Genomic DNA, 21,793 nt, shown 5'->3' on the forward strand with positions numbered 1-21,793 from the left:
AGAAGGCACCACGTCCATAACAAGCCCAAGCAATTCTTCAACAACCTAGGTGTATTTTTAAATCTTTAAACAGCTGTAAAAATGAATTAAAGGAAGTCCATAATCTGTGACAAGTTATCTGGGGAAAGCCTAGACATGCCCTCCACAGCCACAAGTCTACTGAGAACAGGGTCTGTCCACCTGCACGATCCCAGAGCCCGGCCAGCCCAGACCTCCCAAGACAGGTGCTTTCACCTACAGGGGACACCCGTAACAATAAGTACAGTTCTTCACAGTAAGAGAAACTGCGTTATTTGTCTTAACAGGCAGAAAATGGTGATGAGAAGACTAATAAAAACCTCCCTGTGTTAAGTGATCATTTTCTGGCTCACTAGCAACGAATCCAATTTTGTCCACCAAAAAAAAACCCGTCAATTTACAGAGATTAAGAAAACTTAATTACCAATATCCATAAAACTAGAGGCCGTGAATACAAGAGAAAACAAACATGTTTAGCCCCCAAAACAGGAATGCTGTAAAGAAAGTACCATTTATAATAAGAACTGAAAATCAGCAAATTCTTGATAAACTAGATCAATGGCTCAGTATCCAAAATGGATTATGTCTGGTGTGTCTGGAGTGTTACCCCCAAACTCCCAAACCCCAGCAGGTAAACCTATTCCACTTAAAGCTTGACCTAGTGGGTCAGGCCCCACTGGCTTTCTATGAATGGTATAAAATGCTAGTTCAGCTCTCTATTATTAGAAAAAAGCAAATCAAAACTACAACGAGGTACCAGATCACACTCCTCAGACTGGCCATCATTAAAACCTCTACAACCAATACAATATTGTAAAGTAAAAAAATAATAATAATAATAAATAAATGATAAATGGTTTAAAAAAAAAAAACCTCTACAAATAATAGGTGCTAGAGAAGATGTGAAGAAAAGGGAACCCCCTCCTACACCATTGGTGGGAATGCAAATTGGTACAGCCACTATGGAAAACAGTATGGAGGTTCCTTAGAAAACTAAAAATAGAATTACCATATGATCCAGCAATCCCACTCCTGGGCACATATCCAGAGAAAACTCTAATTCAAAAAGATACACGCACCCCTATGTGTATAGCAGCACTATTCACAACAGCCAAGACATAGAAATAACCTAAATGTTCATCAATAGATGAATGGATGAAGAAGATGCGGTTTATAAACACAATGGAATACTACTCAGCCATTAAAGAAGAACAAAATAACACCATTTGAGGCAGCATGGATGCAACTGGAGACGGTCATACTAAGTGGACTAAGTAGAAAGACAAATGCCGTATGGTGCCATGCGCATGTGGAGTCTGAAATAGGACAGAAATGAGCCTAGCTGTGGGACAGAAAGACTCACAGAGAACAGACCTGTGGTTGCCAAGGGGGCTTGAGGGTGGGGAGGCACGGACTGGGAGGCTGGAGTTGGCAGATGTAAACCATTGCATACATAACGGATAAAAAAGGCCCTACTGTGTGGCACAGAGCACAGGGAACCAGTCAATATCCTCTGCCAAGCCATAATGGAAAACCGCCTCATCTGAAAAACAGATGAATCGTTTCTGAATAAAATGTAAGATGTTAAAATGTTAAAAAACAATCCCCTGGAGTCACTTGGAGCGCTCAGGGAGGGCTATCCAAGCTTCCCCAGCAGGTCATGTTGCCTCTAAAATTTTCTAACAATGGATGGGCAAGGAGAGCTCAAGTTCAACGTATAAGCACTAGAGAGACTCAAATGTGAGTCAACTGCATGTAGAGTTGAATTTTAAAACTGCATTTTATTCACAGCTAACTTCCATTTGCAAGTAATTCTTCATAAGGTCCCAATTTTGTGACATAATTTTAGTGACATTAAGTAACATTCAGCCTCAGTTCTGGCAGGCAGCAGTTGCAGTTGCAACCCTTCTAGGTCCCCCAGTTAAGGATATACTAACCACTAGAAACGTGTGTGCGTAGACACAGTTAATGCAGTGAGGAACACACACAGACTTGTCCCAGGGCTGGAGGGAAAACATCTGCGGCACGTGCCACATGCTGTAAGTCCAAGCTTCAGAGATGAATAAGGAGGTTAAGTTCTGAAAAGCAAGTCCAGTAGATGAAGAAAGATCCAGAACACGATGCGGAAAGGAGGCCTGACTAGGAGAGAATCCACGGCAGGATCTGGACTGCCTGATCCTGCCCAGAGGCACTGGCCTCCCTCAAATCCTGCCTGCCCCGCTGCAGGACGACGACAACCTGAAACAGCTTCTCAGCTCCCTCAGTGAAGGACAACAGGGGCTGAGGCTCCTGTCCTCACCCTGTTCCTCCAGTGCTCTCTTCACTCACCTCCCGGTGCTCTGAGAACACTATAAACACACTGCCACTGAGGGCCTGGGAGCTGGCTGCAAACGTCATACAACAACCCCCCGCCCCCAGCTTCGGTCAAGTCTTCCCGACGTCACTGTCTCGATGAGACCTGCCCTGATCTTGCCATTCAGGCTACACGGCAAACCCTCTTACCCAGGACAACAGAAGTGTCTTGCTTTAACAGGCTCTCTGTCACCCCTCTCCTCTTCCACTCACTGATGTGTCCCAGGCATCCAGGACTGTGGCAGGGGCCCAGGAGGTACAGTGATCAAACACCCCGCCCACCTCCACTTTCCTCACACCTCACCTCAAGAGGTAATTCATCATCATAGGAAAAGGTTACACAGCTCCTTAACAGGGCCAATAAAGTTCTACACAGTCTGGCTGTCTTGGGTGATTTCTGCTCCATTCATATTCACCATATTCCCACTCAACATAGAACTTTTTAACATACTGCTCCTTGGACCTGAACTGTTTCCGTTTTCCTTCTCCTCTTTGACTAATTCCTTTGAACCTCAGCTCATCTGTCAATTCCTCAGGGAACATAAACTGCTCTTCCTGATTAGGTGAAATCCTCCAATTAGGGGATCCGAGGACACTGCACACCTCTCCAGCTTCGAATTTCCATCTGGGATGTATGCTTACATCTATTTGTATAACTACTTGATTAATACCTATGACCCCAGAAGGCTGTAACTGACAAAAGCAGAGACTAGTGTCCATTTTTTTCTCAGCGTGTTATCCCAGCACTCATCATGGATCTGGCCCAAAGAAGGCAGGCCACAGATAACTGCTCAATAAACAACAAAGTAAGATGAGTGAGAACACTCAAAGGAAAGGTCCACAGTGACAGACGACTTGATGCTGATGTACGCAGTTGTCTCAACAGCACAATCAGTAACTGACTCGGATGTGCAAGCATCATTTTTAACTCACCCTTACTAGGTCTGGCTTCCCTCATAGTTCAGATGGTAAAGAATCTGCCTGCAGGGTAGGAGACCCAGGTTAGATCCCTGGGTCAGGAAGTTCCCGTGGAGAAGGAAATGGCAACCCACTCCAGTATCCCTGCCTGGAAAATCCCATGGACAGAAGAGCCTGGTGGGCTGCGGTCCATGGGGTCGCAAAGAGTCGGGTACAACTGAGTGACTAACACTAACTAACTAACTACTAGGTCTGAGGTTCAAACATCTCTGCTTCCCACTGTCGCATCCATTTCACAGAAAACAAGACTGATAACTATAGTAAAAGCACTTGGCAATTTATCACTTGATGATAATTTCTTTTTTCAACTATAAATCCATATGCAACTTAATAATAACATTCAATAAATAAAATTCAATCCCAAACATGAGAAACACACAAAGTTCTATCAGGCCATATGGTCTTTTATCTCTTCCTTTCATTTTCTAGGCAAAGATTAAATTACTCTGGAATTCTTAAGAGTATCTGTTTTTCTGTTTGCACTTCCAAAAATATATGCCATCTTTTTATAGGACTACCATCTGTCTCATCATGCCTAAGTAAATGTTCTGAATTAGTTTCACTGCTTTTCTAATTGTAAAATTTTAAGTTTACACATGTATTGGCTTGGCCAAAAAGTTCACTCGGGTTTTTCATAAGTGCTCACAAGAAAACCTGAACAAACTTTTTGGCCAACCCAATACTTGAAAATGTGCATAAAGGTTCAAGGGGAAGTTTTAGACGTGAATACGCCACCCAGGCAGAAGATAACATTTTCAAATAATTTCACAATCTCTTTTTAAATAAATGATTGGTGGTAGTCATGCTTGGCATTGTAACACCTAATGAAAAAACTTTTAAAAGACAACATCAAAACTACCACCTAACCTTCAACGAACAAAACAGCTTTATTACTGTCAATTTTTACAAGTAAGGAAACTAGGTATCAGAGAGATAAAATTTGCCCCAATACATTAGATAACTTGCCTCTAGGAAAAACAGCAAATCAGACCTTAAAGCCAGTTGCTAGCACCGAAACACACATTTTCTCCTCTGACAGCGGCCCTGTTGGTTGTGCTAGCGTTGAAGTCAGTGGTTCCCAAACTTTTGGGTCTCGGGACCTCTCTGTCCTCTTAAACATTACTGAAGATTACAAAAAGCTCTGTCTGTGTAGGTTATACAGAAATCATTTCTTAACAGTCAGTTGCTCTGGGAAATCTGAGAGCTTTTTTTTAACCCTATTACATTCAATTCCTATTAGAAATTAAAACTGAGATTTAAAAATATTAATTCATTTAAAATGACAGTGTATTCATTACATGATAACATAAACCACTTTTCAAGAAAAACAGATACCTTTTCCCAAAGAATTCGAATTCAGAGAGAAGAGGCACTGTTTTACATGATTGTAAATCTTTACCTGTCCAATTTATTAAGACAACTGGACTCTCGTCGGTGTTTATATTGAATGTGTTACAATATGTTGTCTTAAAGTGGAAGAAGAAAACCCAACCTCTGATAGAAGCAGAACTGGAAAGGCAGGGTACTTTAATAACCTTCCGTGTAACTGTGGGTGGTCTTCTTGTGATAACAGAACAAAGTCAGGGGATAGTTTCTTAAGAGTCAGTATTGCTAAGAAATCTATAACCATATCACTTTTTTTTTTACTCTATTACATTTAAATCTATTGGTCTAGGTCACACTTTGAATGAATCTTTTATACATTCCTGAGTTTTTAACATCATGCATTAGTTATCTCATCATACAATATGAAAAAATTAGTATTACCACTGATCTCATAAGCAAAGTCTTAAGTATTGCAAAGCTGCAAAGCTAAGAGCGGTAGGTAGAAGTTGTTTTGCAGTTGATTTTTGCTTGAAAGCTTGAATTTAACATGGGCAACAACACTGTCAGTGAAGTAAAAGGCTGTACTTTGACCATTTATGAGAAACCATCTACTAAGCACTCAAGATGATTAAGCATAATCTGTCAATTGTTCTTTTAGGTAAAAGTAGTCCATCATGACAAAGCAGCTAGTTAAGTCAGTTGCTCACACAAGGCTTCCCTGTGGACACCTTCTTTTAGTATGTGATAAAAGTGCTTTCTACACACTTCCATTTCATCATAAGCATTTTAAAAAGATGTGTACTCAGGGTCAAAATTCGGTAAGATGAATTATTTTCCTAGCTACATCAATGACGTTCTTAAATGTAACTGGAATCTTCTTCCTACTGCAAGTGCTTGGAGGTGAAGGACATGCGGCCATCATGAGAGCTCAACACTGCCACACGTGGCGCCCCGGCCTTGCTTCTGAACAGGCACCATCATTTTCATTCACGGCACTTTTGCACCCTCAGCAGAAATGGCAAAAACCGTGGAAAAGGCAAACAATGTTTTAGCGCTGTGATGAAAGAGGATCCACAGACCGTATTCTGAGGATTGATAAGTTAAAACTATCTGTGAAGACAGTTTAAAAGAGAAAGACTTTTAATGTAGGCAAAGCATCCACATAAAAAGTCAGCAAGACAGGAGGCTAGTTCACTGCTGTAAATCTCTCTGCAGGTCAATGTCCAGCCGGTCTTCCCGCACGCTATGGCTCATGCCCTTCCAGGTCAGTGCCCTGGATCCCACTCCCTGCTCCTGAATCTGTCAGCTCACTACCTGTCATCACCTTTACCTAAAAACAGGGAAAATAAAAACCAGATACTAAAGCCTTTCCATGAAGGGAGAAACAGAAATGAGAGAAAGGAACAGACCAATAAAAAAGAAAAGAAGGGTAATGGCCAATGTAAATGAGATGCCATGGAATTTAGGGCCCAGTGCTTGTTTCGACAATAAATATGCAGAGGATATACCCAACTATAAGAAGAAAATGACTTTCAGAGCTGGTTTTTAAAACTCCAATCATATGTTATAATCAGTTGAATTATATCTGCTTATTTACTGCTTTACATCGGGAGCACTATCACTTGGTCACTAGTTGGACCCCTGTACCTGAAATAGCTCCTGGGCACTGCTGACATTCATCCAAACTTGGCTAAACTTAAGATTCTTTTTTTTTTAAGTTCTTTTTATTAAAAAAAAAAAAAGTTAATTGATTTGTAAACACTAAATAAATGCAGACAGCTAAATTTTTTTCTGTGAAATTAGATGTAAACAAAACCACTCTAAAGAACTATGAAAACAGTACTTTAAAAAAAAAAGAAAAAAAAAATCCATGCCTTTGTATGAAGACTGCTTTGCAAATGTGATTAACTTCTCATTTTACTTAAAAGTTAAGTGCCAAACTGGAAAATCATAATGACGCATTATGTAAAGCCAGAGATGACATAATTCAAACCAAGTTTAGTCACCGAATATTTAAAGAAAGACATTGGTCCTACACTTGGAAACAAAGAGTGCATATTTACTTTTTTTAATTTAAAATAAAATGTTTAAAAGTACAGTTTCATGCAGTTTTTCAATGAACTAGTTAATATCAATACTAATTATTTTCGGAAAAGATCCTCTAACAGAAAAGAATTTGTGAAAAAAGGTATATGCTAATGACAACTGACTGTGAGAATCAAGAAAAAGGGGGAAATGGATTTACGCAAAATAGAAATGCAAAGAGCTGCTGCTGCTAAGTCGCTTCAGTCGTGTCTGACTCTGTGCGACCCCATAGACGGTAGCCCACCAGGCTCCCCTGTCCCTGGGGTTCTCCAGGCGAGAACATTGGAGTAGGTTGTCATTTCCTTCTCCAATGCGTGAAAGTGAAGTCACTCAGTCGTGTCCGACTCTTAGCGACCCCATGGACTGCAGCCCACCAGGCTTCTTCATCCATGGGATTTTTCAGGCAAGAGTACTGGAGTGGGGTGCCATTGCCTTCTCCGAATGGGAAGAGCAGTTAACAATAAATCTATAAGAAATCAAAATATGTAAAAGTATGTGGAGATGCTATCAAAATTAAGCTGAAACTCAGATGAAATGGAAAATTTTATGGCTGATATATACTATACCAAAATTCTATCACAGGAGGCAAGAACCCAAAAGAGGCTGAAGCGTCAAAGAACCTGAGAAAGTACCCAGGAACTAGCACGGCCTTCTCTTCCCGAGGAGATAAAGTGACAAGTCACTGAAGACATTCGTCCAATATTCCAATACTAAACTACATCCAATCTCACTAAACTACTTCAGGGCAGAGAGGGAAAAAATTGACTCTCAAATTTATTTTGAAGTCAAAAGAACATTGATACCACAACTGAACTAAGACAACAAATTAAAAAAAAATAATAACACCCAAAACACCAATCTAACTTATGAATACCAAAACAGAACTCTTAAATATCAGCAAACATTGAGAGTGGTAGGGAGAAACAACTCAATAAGATAGATCCCAGGTTTGCTGGTATGACTGTGTATTTGTAAATCTACTAATATAATCTACCATAGATCAAGAAGAAATATTATGATCACAGCTGTAAATAACAAGAAAGATCTGAAAGAAATAACATTAATTCTTGATTCACCTCAAAAGTAGTCTTTGCAGAATAGAAACAGATGGACATTTAACACAATAACCATAACAAAATTATGAACCATAATGAATAAATGCTGACAGGCGGCAACAAGGAAGCCAATTATCAATACTATTAATTAGCATTATTTTAACTGAGTAGCCAGTTAATCTGTCAACAGTAAGAAGCATAAATATTGGAAAGGAGGAAACAACTTGTCATTATTACAAATGACATGACTGAATACTTGGAATCACAACAGATGCAGCTGAAAAACTATTGGGGGGGGGGAAGTCAGTCAAGTAACTACTTATAAACTGTATACACAAAAATCACTAGTAATTCTATATTTTCTAAAAAGCTGATAAGAAAATATAATAAAAGACTAGATTCTTCTTATAATGGTTTTTAAAAGATGGACGATCAGCATGGGGAACAAATGTACACCCATGGGAAAAAAAAAAAAGATGAAATTAATTTCTTAAATGTCCTGAACTTTATGAAAAAAATTCTCAAACTCCTCAGAAGGGAGCATAAAAGACCTAAAGACACATTATGTTCTTCAATAAAACAGTTCAATCCTGTCAAAATACTAGGCTCAAGACCCCATGAAAATATCAATGATGTTTTTGCAAGAAACCTGACAAGATGATGTTGAGCTCAGACATACAAATGATGAAAAGAGAACTAAGGAAGACGCTGCAGGACAAATGAAAAGGATGAGCTGCACAGGATCACCACGCACTGTGGGAGCTCAGACCCGAAGGAAGGCTGGAAACTCAAGAGACAGACCACAACACACGGAAGGAGTCTGTGACAAGGAAGACAACTTGAACTACTGGACGGAAGGTGGGTTACTAAGGAAGCGAGGAGAGAAGGCTGGAAAGCCACTTGAGCGCAGTGGGGAAAGCAAGACTTTGACTTCATTTCTTATGCAACTATAAATTTCAGGAGGATCAGATTTGCAAACAAAATAGATAAATGAATGAAAGTTGAAAGAACCTTTAAAAAACTTAAGACGGCAAGTTTCTATGCATAACATAAAAGCTTGAATCCATAAAGTAAAAGATCAACAAACGTTAACAAATAAACCCAAAACACAAGCTGGAGGAAAACTGCAAACACATATGTTGCTATCGTTTAGTCTCTAAGTCATACCTGACTTTTTTTGTGACCTCCGTGGACTGAAGGCCACCAGGCTCCTCCGTCTACAGGATTTCCCAGGCAAGAATACTGGAGTGGGTTGCCATTCCCTTCTCCAGGGGATCTTCCTGACCCAGGGATCAAACTTGAGTTGGCAGGCAGGTTTTTTGTTTTGTTTTGTTTTGTTTTCCTTTAAAAAACACACTGAGCTATCAGAGAAGCCTGTAAACACACATGACCAAGGATGAATTTCTGTCACATAGACCATGCTCTTAGCAATCAGCAAGAGAAAGGTACACAGTTCTAGAAGCAAATGAGCAAAATATAAAAAGGAAAAACTGACACAAAGGACAGAAGGAAAGTCAAAAAAGCAAGCAAGGGAGAAATCAAGAAAGCAAGAGAAGGAGACAAATTCAAGTGGCCAGTTAACACCCTAGAAGATTTTCAACTCATCTACCACAAAGAAATTAAAGGAATTTGGGCCTGATGGAACTCTACTGATACACTGAGACTGTGGTGATAGCACATGACTGAATGCATTTGTATAAACTCAACAGATTGTACACTATAAAGCATGAGTTTCACTGTATGTAAACTATTAAAGAGATGGGAATACCAGACCACCTTACCTGCCTCCTGAGAAATCTTTATGCAGGTCAAGAAGCAACAGTTAGAACTGGACATGGAACAACGAACTGGTTCCAAATCAGAAAACAAGTATGTCAAGGCTGCATCTTGTCATGCTGCTTATTTAACTTATAATGCAGAGTATATCATGCGAAATACTGGGCTGGATGAAGCACAAGCTGAAAGCAAGACTGCCGGGAGAAATATCGATAACCTCAGACAGGCAGATGACACCACCCTTAAGGCAGAAAGTGAAGAAGAACTAAAGAGCCTCTTGATGAAAGTTAAAGAGGAGAGCGAAAAAGCTGGCTTAAAACTCAACATTCAAAAACGAAGATCACGGCATCCAGTCCCATCACTTCATGGCAAATAGATGGACAAACAGTAAGAGACTTTATTTTCTTGGGCTCCAAAATCACTGCAGATGGTGACTGCAGCCATGAAATTAAAAGATGCTTGGCTCCTTGAAAGAAAAGCTATGACCAACCTAGACAGCATATTAAAAAGCAGAGATATTACTATGCCAACAAAGGTCCATCTAATCAAGGCTATGGTTTTTCCAATAGTCATTTATGGATATATGAGTTGGACTAAGAAGAAAGCTGAGCACCAAAGAACTGATGCTTTTGAACTGTGGTGTTGGAGAAGACTCTTGAGAGTTCCTTGGACTGCAAGGAGATCCAACCAGTCAGTCCCAGAAGAAATCAGTCCTGAATATGCATTGGGAGGACAGATGCTGAAGCTCCAATACTTTGGCCACCTGATGCAAAGAACTGACTCATTTGAAAAGAGCCTGATGCTGGGAAAGACTGACAGCAGGAGGAGAAGGGGACGACTGAGGATGGGATGGTTGGATGGCATCACCAACTCGATGGACATGAGTTTGAGCAAGCTCTGGGAGTTGGTGATGGACAAGGAAGCCTGGCATGCTGCAGTAAATAGAGTCACAGAGTTGGACTGACTGAAACTATATGTTAACTTAAAAAATTCACTAACAAGAAAATTCAAAACAAAACAAGATAATATCCTTCACTGGTGAGTTTGAAAAAACTAAATCAATAACAACACTGGCAAGGATATGGGGAACTAGCCCTGACCGTTAACTAACTCCTCAAGTGTAAACTAGTACAACTTGTGGAGGATTACTTGAAAATATTTATCAAAATTTTAGAATTCACATATGCTTGAGCCAAATAATTATGCTATTAGGAATTTGTCTTTTAGATATATATACATGCCAAAAACAGGGACATATGGAAAATGATGTGCTACAGAGAATTTTTTAAAAAAAAACAGAAACTAATATTACTTCATCATTTACCTAGTAATGACCTACGTGTGTGCATGCTTAGTTGCTTCAGTCGTGTCCAACTGTGATCTCATGGACCATGGCCTGTCAGGCTCCTCTGTCCATGGGATTCTCCAGGTGAGAATACTGGAGTGGGTTTCTATTTCCTTCTCCAATGACCTACTATTAGCAAATATAGGCCACATATTGGCCTACTATGTGCCAGGCCTTGGAATATACTGCATCTCATTTAATCCTCATAACCCAGTGAGTTTAGTTCTAGGCATAAGGAGTACCAAGTCTGACACAGCAGGAAGCACTCACCTGGAGCTAGACTGCTCCGGGTCACCTGCACCCCAGCTCCAACTTCATCAGCTGTGTCACCTTAGAGGTATCGGTGTCCATCACGCAAGTTAGCAGTGAGGTTTCAAAGTGCTCGTAAATGTGATGCCCTTAAAAATGCCGCCCACAGATTAAGCGACACAGGTGCTTGCAGCTCAAGGCGGCAAGAACAAGAGTAACGCCCGCTCTGTACGAGTGGGGAAGCTGAGGCAGAGATCACAGCACTCGCCTCTGATCACACCCTGATTCTGCAGGATGATCCCCTTAACCTAAACTGCGCGAGACTTCTGCTGCATAATGCATTCTGGTCAAAACGTGGAATTGATCTGGATATCAGGAGCAACAGTGAAAACATACATCAAAAGTTAGTGAACTAGTTTAGTAAGTTATAGTCCATCAATACCATGGAGTATTATATACATAAAGAAAAGGGTCCAAGAGACACTGGAAAAAGGCCAGCTACAAAAGAAAAGGCAAATATGACTCCATGTGTGTATTTATATGGTTAAATATATACAGTAAAAGTCTCCAGGTATCAGTGACCACACGTCCAGGCGGTGGACATGGGATCAGGAAGCCACACCTGCAAGGAGATGTACGTTTCCCACAGAGGACCTTCCCGTGACCACTGAGGTTTTACTTTATACGGAGCCACCACCACTTCCTCCTCCCCGCAGGCTTGGTAAACAGCGTCTGTCTGTGTGTTTTCGCCACCTGGGGTCACAAAAGCAGGACGCTGATGCCCTCGGGGTCAAAGGTCTCAAGAGCTTTCCTGAATCAGCCATCTCTGTGGACCCTCTTGGAACTGCTTCCAGTCCTCCCCAGCTTCCAAGCTCCTGATGCACCGCCCCCCCCCAACCCCGGGCCTGGCCTGGCCTCGCCCCCGGTACCCCACTCTCATTTCAGTCTTCCGCTTCCCACTGAGACTCCCCCGGGGCTCCGCTCCTACCTGACCCAAGAAAGCTCTGGTGCCTAACAACCCCTGGACCTGAGCTCACCCCAGACAAGGCTTCTGTAAGTTCCCTTAACTGTGCTCACCTCTTTGCCTCCCTCTCCTGCGGTATTATCACTCCAGCTCACACACGTGTCTTCACACTGATAAAACACTGCACGTCCTCCACCAGTGTGAGGAGAGAGCTGCAAAGCAGAGCTGAAAGATAAAGTCCTGACCCTCCAGGGCCTTCGATCCTAGTGCAGAATGTAAGTAAGCAAACATCTGCAGAAGGGTTGTAAAAGACACACATTTACAGCCCAAATGGCGCTCTCATCCTTGAGGAGAGACCCCGCTCCCCAGGAGGCAGAGGCTCTCTGCCACCCACTGCAATCACTTCTGCTGGCTGACTTACTTCCACCGCCCGCCACAACCACCAACTCCAGGGGGATTACTGCGCACAAAAAAACGCACACTAATCTTCCTGAATCCCCAGAATAGCTCTATTTTCAAGGTTCCAGCTTTATTTCTATTTTATAGAAGAGTAAACTAAACCTTAGAATGTTTAACAATTGGCCTGAAGTTGCAAACGAATTTGCCAAGCAACAGACACAAGAGCTGACCGTCGGCAGTTTCCGATGACATGTCATTTTATCTGACTGTGTTAACACTGTATGGAGCTGGGAGGACAAAGCCTTGTGGTTCTGAGCAGGACTCTGCAGTCACCACTGCCTAATGACCCTGGGCACCATGCCTCAGTTTCCTCATCTGAAAATGAGAATTTAAAAGTATGTACCAAGGGGGATCCACTTCTGGCGTGATGGAAAGGGAGACTGATAAATCTTCTCTGCAAAAAGCAGAGAAAAACTCTATAAAAACTATATAAAGTTTTTTTCTCTGTAAAAACTATAAAGCTGAGCCAAACTGTCAAGAGCGACCATTTCAGCATTTTAGTTAGTTAGTTCAGTCACTCAGTCGTGTCCGACTCTTTGCAACCCCATGAATCGCAGCACGTCAGGCCTCCCTGCCCATCACCATCTCCCGGAGTTCACTCAGACTTGCATCCATCGAGTCCGTGATGCCATCCAGCCATCTCATCCTCTGTCGTCCCCTTCTCCTCCTGCTCCCGTTCCCTTCCAGCATCAGAGTCTTTTCCAGTGAGTCAACTCTTTGCATGAGGTGGCCAAAGTATTGGAGTTTCAGCTTTAGCATCATTCCTTCCAAAGAAATCCCAGGGTTGATCTCCTTCAGAATGGACTGGTTGGATCTCCTTGCAGTCCAAGGGACTCTCAAGAGTCTTCTCCAACACCACAGTTCAAAGGCATCAATTCTTCGGCGCTCAGCCTTCTTCACAGTCCAATTCTCACATCCATACATGACCACAGAATAACCATAGCCTTGACTAGACAGACCTTAGTCGGCAAAGTAATATCTCTGCTTTTGAATATGCTATCTAGCTTGGTCATAACTTTTCTTCCAAGAAGTAAGCGTCTTTTAATTTCATGGCTGCAATCACCATCTGCAGTGATTTTGGAGCCCAAAAAATTAAAGTCTGACACTGTTTCCACTGTTTCCCCATCCATTTCCCATGAAGTGATGCATTTTAGAGATAAGCTAACTGCATACAACCAAGAACTTATTCATAAAAACCACTAAGCATTGGGACTTTATGAAAATTAAAAACTTCCGTGCTCCAAAATGTATCATTAAGAGAAAAGAGAAGCTACAGATTGGGAGGAAATATTTGCTTACCATGTATCTAATAAAGGATTTGTAGCCACAACAAATATATAAAGAACTCTTAAAACTGAATGATAAGACAACCTGTTCTTAAGTGGGCAAAAGATTTAAATAAGACCTTTTACCAAAGACATACAAATGGCTAGTAAGTACATGAAAAGGTGCTTGACACTACTGGTGGTGAGGAAAATGCAAATGAGGGACCACGACCCACCCCAAGACAGGCAAGACCTAGAGTCAGCAAGAAGGGAGAGAAAGGGGAACCCTCCCACATTGCTGGTGACAATGTAAAATAGGCTGGCTTTTAAACATTCTTCTTTTTTTCTTTATTATATGGAAAATGATTAAAATGCGTAACTAGATGTGCACACCACAAAGACTTATGACAAGGCAGGGGCATTTCAGACCCCTAGGAATCACCCCGTGGCAGTCTGTATAGATAGTCTCCTTTATTTTTTCTACACTGTATAGTACTTGTGTCTTGACTTTTTTCACAAGTCAAATCAGCAAAGATTCTTTTAAATAATGATATTCATTAGTTGAAAACATCTTAATATAGTTGTAAAACATCACTTGGCTATATGCAACTCTTAAAAACATACTCTTTGACCCAATAATGCTATTTTTATAAATCCTGAATAGGAAAACAAAGCATAATAACATCTCCTTCATTTATAATGTAGTAAAAAGATAAATAAATTTAAATTTAAAAAATCAGAAACATTCTAATTTCCAACATTATGAGAACTGTAAACAAAATTCTTGCACATCTACACAATGGAACTTTAGGGAACCACTAAAACTGATATTCATACAGAGTTATAAATAACATGGGGGAAAAGTTCATATTGTTCATTTGTTACATGCAAAAACACAGGAAATGAAATCTTATGTAAAGTGTGGCCTCAATTATGTAGAAAGAATAGGGAGGAAAATCAGACCAGAAAGAAATACAACGTAACTGTCAACCGGATCACAGAAGACTTTGTTTAGGTATTATGTCCAATACCTTATTTTCAAAATATTTTACAAAAAACATGGAGTGTTTTCTTCAGAACAAGGTCTGTAGGCTTGTTTGTTGGTAAGGCACTGTTTAGAAGGGGATGGGTGAGTAAATCCATCAAGTCAGAGCAGAGTGCAAAGCCTTTCCTCGCTTTTTAGGCACAGCATGACCACCAAACGAAAAAGCATGTCGACAGGTAAAAACAGTTATTATTTTTGCTGTAATAACTTTTTGCCAATCTGACATTACATTTTATTTAGTGTATATGTAGTCTGGACTGAAATAGTCAAAGTTTAAACGTTAAGAGTAATAACCCCACCAGCTCTTCAGTGGCTTGTATTCCACGGTTAATCACCGTCATTCCATGGAACATTCCTTCAATTCCCTTCCCCCATTCTCACTCTGAAAAACTCTCCTGGCCGAACCACAACCCTGGGGACACCGACTCTGCCTGCACCCTCCCCGGGAACGGGGCTGGAGAAACACGGGCCGTCTGGCTGCTCTCAGTGTGCAGTCACCTCCGTGAGCCTCAGGGGCAGCCTGAACGCCGCCTGGAAGTCACGTTCATCCCCTGATCCACTCCGCTCTCCCCTTCCTAGCCGAGTACGTCTCATCTTCCCTCAGACCTCCTACATCTCCCCCACCTTCAATCTGAGCTGAAGGCCCGGCTTCCTACTTCCCGAAGACAATCGACACCTTCAGAAGCAAACGTAACTCTGCAGCGCCGCAGCAGCCCACGCCCACCCCGTTACCATAAACCCACGGACCTTTCCACCGGGCCGCTCCGCTTTGCGGCCGTCTCCTCCACCTGCCAGCGAGTCCCCTCTGCTGGGCCACTCCTCAAAGATAAAAACCAACCTTCCCCCCCCCCACCCCACCCCCCCCCGTCTATGCTTCTCTCTTTAATCCCCTTGCAGTGTAACACCTTGGGGGAACCACGCGTACACGTGAGGACCCCCTTGCCCCCATTTTTCTGAAACTCCCACCCAAGACCTTCTCCCCGGCGGTTACAGGGACCGCTCTTGCCAAGGTCACTAATGCTGGCTGCGCTGCAAATCCAGCACCGCCTCTCAGCGCTGACCTCCCGCGGACCAGCAGCACCCCAGGCACACTCGGGCCGGCACTCAGACTCCGGTCACTTCTCCGTCTGCACTCACGTCCCTCATTCTCACGCACGAGGTAACACTGATGTGCAGCCCGCTCCCGAACCGCGCCTCTGTGCAATGCAGTTCCAGCCAGTTCCTCTCTGGACTCTGCCGCTGCGCTGTCTTATGGATACCTGAGACTCAAGCACATTCAAAATGAAAATCTGGATTTTTTTTCCCCCATCCCAGCCCTAAACCTGCTCAAGCTGCATTCTTTCCCACTTTCATTCATGGCTACTCCATTCTTCCAGTTGCTCAGATCAAAACCTTCAGCGCCATCCAGGGCTCTCCTCTTTCTCTCACTCACATCCAATCTCAATCTCTATCTTCAAACCATAGGCAGAGCCCTCTCACTTGTGGGTCCAATCACCACACTGGCCATGGGCCTCACTGCCACAGCCTCCTCACTGGTTTCCTGCTCCATCTCCACCCCCTCCACCCCCACATCTTCTCTCAAAAGGGCACCAGTGCTCAGGGAACTGGCAACAGATGCCTGTTACTATCCTGAGTAATAAAGTCCTTTATCTCTGACCCAGGAGTCTCATGTCTTCTGGCAGCAGCAATGGAACTGTTTTTGGCTAACTTGGTAGCTTGCAAGTAGCATAAAATCTCTGACTCACTAAATAAGTGAAGTGTAGTAAACATAATAGAATGGCTTTGACTTCTTTTAGAGTCTCTGATCTTTGCACAATAAGCTTTAAGAAGTCATATGAATATTTGGATGGCTATAAAGGTAGCCACAAATGGATGTAGCCATAAAGGATGGCTACAAAGGTCCGACTCTGTGCGACCCCATTGATGGCAGCCTACCAGGCTCTGCTGTCCCTGGGATTCTCCAGGCAAGAACACTGGAGTGGGTTGCCATTTCCTTCTCCAATGCATGAAAGTGAAAAGTGAAAGTGAAGTTGTTCAGTCGTGTCCGACTCTTAGCGACCCCATGGACTGCAGCCTACCAGGTTCCTCTGTCCATGGAATTTTCCAAGCAAGAGTACTGGAGATGGGGGATCAATCCCTGGGTGGGGAAGATACCCTGGAGAAGGAAATGGCAATGCACTCCAGTATTCTTGCCTGGAGAATCCCATGGATAGAGGAGCCTGGCTGGCTACAGTTCATGGAGCTACAGAGTCAGACACAATTGAGCAAGCACACACTGTGTTGACTTAAGTCGCTCAGTCATATCGGATAATCAAGTTGGGAAGAATAGACTTAAGTTGCTATATAATTTAAAATTAAGAATGATGTTTATGAGTACAACAAAAGCTCTAATAAATTTTCAAGTTCCAACCCCCACTTTGTGGGCTAGATACAAAACCATACCGTGGCACTGTTTTCTGTGTGACACAGCGAATCTCCAGAGTCTCAAATTTCCCACATAAAATGAAGACGATGATCTCTAAAACACACGAAGCTCTAAAATTATCTGATTCAATGAGAACAAAAATATGCAGAGACTTAGAAATTTAACCTGTAGAGAACTTTTATGTGAGCATTTCTAAATACATTTTCCTATTACTGTGTCCAACACATTCCTATTAAATATAGAAAAATTCATAAATTCAGTCATTTAAACCATCCGTGGAGCTAGTTTATAAGATTTGATTATTGAAATAAACCCGCTCCTTGATTTTTTTACTGAGATTTTAACACGTTGGATTTGAAAAGTGTGTGTGTGCTCACTTGCTCAGTCGTGTCCAACTCTTCGCAACCCCATGGACTGTAGCCTGCCAAGCTTCTCTGTCCATGGCATTTTCCAGGCAAGAATACTGGAGTGGGTTGCCATTTCCTATTCCAGGGGATCTTCAGAACCCAGGGATTAAACCCACATCTTCTGCACTGACAGGCAGATCCTTCACCACCGCACCACCAGTTACCCATTAAAAAGTAGTATACCTATTATCAATTCATTACTGTCTCCATGTATATACAGGCTAATTTTTAAATTATTTATTCTTATCATTTATTTTCAAATTGATGATATACTATTTACTTTTAAACTGTTTGTTTATGGTGCTGGTTCTCCGCTGCTGCTCGGGCCTTCTCTCCAGCTGAGGACAGGGGCTCCTCTCGAGCTGTGGTGTGTGGGCCTCTCGCTGTGGTGGTATCTCCTGCTACTCTAGAGCACAAGCTCAGGAGCTGGGTGCATGGGCTTAACTGCCCCACAGCACGTGGGTTCTCCCGAACCAGGGATCGAGCCTGTGTCCTGCACTGGAAGGCAGATTCTTTACAACTGAGCCACCAGAGGAGGCTGATCATTTTCTAAATGTACACATTTTTACACCTTTCCAGGCACTTACCAATGTCTTAGCTAAAAAACAGCAAATTCCCAAATAATCTCACCACTTTCACTGCCTACAAGGAAGTTGTATACTACTGATTAAACTACCAAGTAGGTAAGATCCTTTGAGAATTTTGACCAACTGTTGACAATTAAGCAGGGCCCAAGCGCCGAAGAATTGATGCTTTTGAACTGTGGTGTTGGAGAAGACTCTTGAGAGCCCCTTGGACTGCAAGGAGATCCAACCAGTCCATTCTGAAGGAGATCAGCCCTGGGATTTCTTTGGAAGGAATGATGCTAAAGCTGAAACTCCAGTACTTTGGCCACCTCATGCAAAGAGTTGACTCACTGGAAAAGACTCTGATGCTGAGAGGGATTGGGGGCAGGAGGAGAAGGGGACGACAGAGGATGAGATGGCTGGATAGCATCACGGACTCGATGGACGCGAGTCTGAGTGAACTCCGGGAGTTGGTGATGGACAGGGAGGCCTGGCATGCTGCGATTCAAGGGGTTGCAAAGAGTCGGACACGACTGAACTGAACTGTCTGTCTGATATTTACTTTTATTCAGGGGCAGGGGTGCTGTACCAAACAATGTAATGATGAAGTTCTTTCACTACTTTTCATTCTTCAAGATTTGTTTATACATAAAGTCTCTTAAATATACTGAACTACTAAAGCAAAAATTTTTAACTCCTAGTGGCAACATGCACATAAAAATAACTGAAAAGTAACGCAACTGCTTTGACTGTGCTCAGCATTTAGGTCTCAACACTAAGCTCCAATTTAAAAGGCAATTTGTCAATCATGTGCTCAAGTGCTTTTGCACAGAACATTTAAGTTTTTCATGTGATTTGCATTAGACAATAAGAGTTTTTAGCTATAACAATCTTTTCCTCATTTTATGTAAGTATACACAAATAAAGAATAGCACATTTGGGATACAAAAAGTAATCCACATAAGATTTAAGAGTGAATGCAAACTTCATTCATTGATAATTAGTGATAAAGGAGATCCCGTAGAGCAATAATTATTCAAATGCATGATGCAGCCCTATTAAGTAAATAGAAATATCTTACAAAATGGAAAAGGTCATACACATTGTAAAATGATAAGTTAATTATCAAAAGTAATCACTAATTCAAGGCTGGCGAACAGGGGACCTCTAATACTTTTAAAATGATCCAAGTGAAAATAATTCATGTTGCGCACTGCAGACCAGCAGGTATTTCGTAAATTAAGCTCCACAAAGCTCAGTGGCATGGGTGTGGCTTCATGACAGCACTAACTGAAAACACGATGAAAATCTTTATTTAAAGAAAAATCAGACTTGGGTTTCCCCCAAAGTAAAAGACTTTATTATTCCCTGATGCTGGCAAAACAAACACTTTGGACAAGCTTCTGATGAAACATACACTTCTTTATCACCACAAAAAAACCCACAAGGAATGTGGAATTTCCTGGCGGTCCAGTGGTTAGGACCCTGCACTTCCACTGCAGGGGGCCTTGGTTCAATCCCACCAGCCACTCAGCCAAAACATTAAAAAATTTAAAAATTAAATAAAATTTTTAAAAAACACAAGGACAATGAAAACTGGAATGCAAACAACAGCAGATGACAACAGTGTTAACCAGCTCAGATAAATGAAATTTAAGCCTGCTACAAGGGCAGGCAACAGAAAAACAAACCTAAGAAAAAATATCACAAATCTGAAACAAGAGTCAGATGCTAGCCATTAAAAAGTGGGAGTAGAAAACAGAAAACAAAAACTCTTACAGCCAAAATTAAAATTCAATAGAAGAAAAACTGAGAAAATCCTCCCCCCCAAGAAAATCACAAAATAAACCAAACTAAATATTTGAGAAAAAGCTAAAAAAAAAAAAAAAAATTAACACTTCAATCTAGGAGACCCAACACTCAACAAAGAATAGTTTTGATCAGGAAAAGAAAGCGAATGAAGGGGGAAAAAAAATTAAAGACTCCATGGAATGCTCAGTACACACACCCAAGAAAATAAATAATAATCAGGCACATTGTGGTGAAATTTTAAAATTTAGGTGATAATAGAAAGATATTATAAAGCTTCCAGAAAGAGAAAAAAAAATCACACACACATGACAGGGAAAGAGATGGCAGCTGACACAGTGGTAACACTGAAAGCTGGAAGTCAGCCTTCAACTTCAGGAGGAAACCCGCTTCCAGTGCAGCCCACGTGCACATCAACAACTCTGCCTGAGCACACCCCCCACACCGCCACGTGACGGGTTCCGGCCAACGGACTCCGAGCAACAAGGACACGAGTCACTTCTGGGCGAGACATCTCGTGCTAGCTTATCAGCTCTCTTCTGCACCTGCTGGGGTAACCTGGGGCCACCAGGTGATACGACGGGGAACTGCAGGAAGACGCCAGGGGAGCCCCCAGCAATGGACTTGGTGAAAGAGAGCAAGAAGCATCATTTACATACTGAGGTTTCAGACATTTATCTGCCACTGCAGCATAACCTATTCTGTGCCGACTAACACAGGGACCTTGCGATTCTCCAGGCAAGAACACTGGAGTGGGCTGCTGTGCCCTCCTCCCGGGGATCTTCCAGACCCAGAGACCCTGGTCTCCTGCACTGCTGGCAGATTCTTTACTGTCTGAGCCACCTAGGAAGCCTGAACACAGCCAGACAACAAATCAAATACTTAGAACACAGACATTTTCTGACATATAAGATCTCACACTCCATCACCTTTCTAGGAAGTTACAAGGATGAGCTCCATCAAATCAAGGAAGTAAACCAAGAAACAGAGACCAGGCAACGTCACCTAGAGAGAGGAGAAAGCAGCCTCTAGGTTGACAGCTCCTGCCGCTCAGCCTGTCTTCGATACCGTCCTTGCACAGACAGCCTTGCCGATTGCTGTCCCAGAGTCAGCTCAACTGTGACATCCTCCTTGAAGACACAGTCCACGTTCCCTGGCTACCAGAAGTCATACATCCTGCACAGACGGCCAGGGGAGCTGCATTCTGAAATCTGCCAGCAACGTGGTACGCGACTCAGGCACATTACGTAACCACTCTTACCTGCCTCCTCATCGTCTGCATGAGGATAATGTTATCAGAAGGTGCCCTCTAATTTGAGAAAGGCAGTAATTCTTCAAATGAACAAAAGCACTAAAATCCTAATATAATTCTTTTGTTTGGTATACATTTATACACTCTGACAGTCAGTGATACTTGGTAGTAATGTTATTCCCTAAATATATATACGTATATTTTTATGTTAAAAGCAATGTGAATAGACAGAAATGACTTTAATCAGAGGGACGATATCTTTAAAACCAAAAACACTTTCATTATTATTATAAACATCAAAACAAAAGGGAAATCACATGAAGTGACAAGTCTACCAGTAAAAAATTCATCTTCCGTTTTTTAAAAGAGTATTTATTAATCCTGCTCTCTCACCACCCAGCGTGTTGCTAATGTGGC

The 21,793-nt window shown here is 42.1% G+C and overlaps 1 protein-coding gene across 1 annotated transcript in view; it reads right to left on the reverse strand.

Annotated features, from left to right (window-relative positions):
* The window catches only part of SOCS6 (suppressor of cytokine signaling 6), a 33,935-nt gene that overhangs the window by 5,988 nt on the left and 6,154 nt on the right, over positions 1-21,793 (reverse strand). The window lies entirely within an intron of this gene.

Source organism: Ovis canadensis, chromosome 23, assembly GCF_042477335.2.
Source record: "Ovis canadensis isolate MfBH-ARS-UI-01 breed Bighorn chromosome 23, ARS-UI_OviCan_v2, whole genome shotgun sequence".
NCBI lineage: Eukaryota > Metazoa > Chordata > Mammalia > Artiodactyla > Bovidae > Ovis > Ovis canadensis.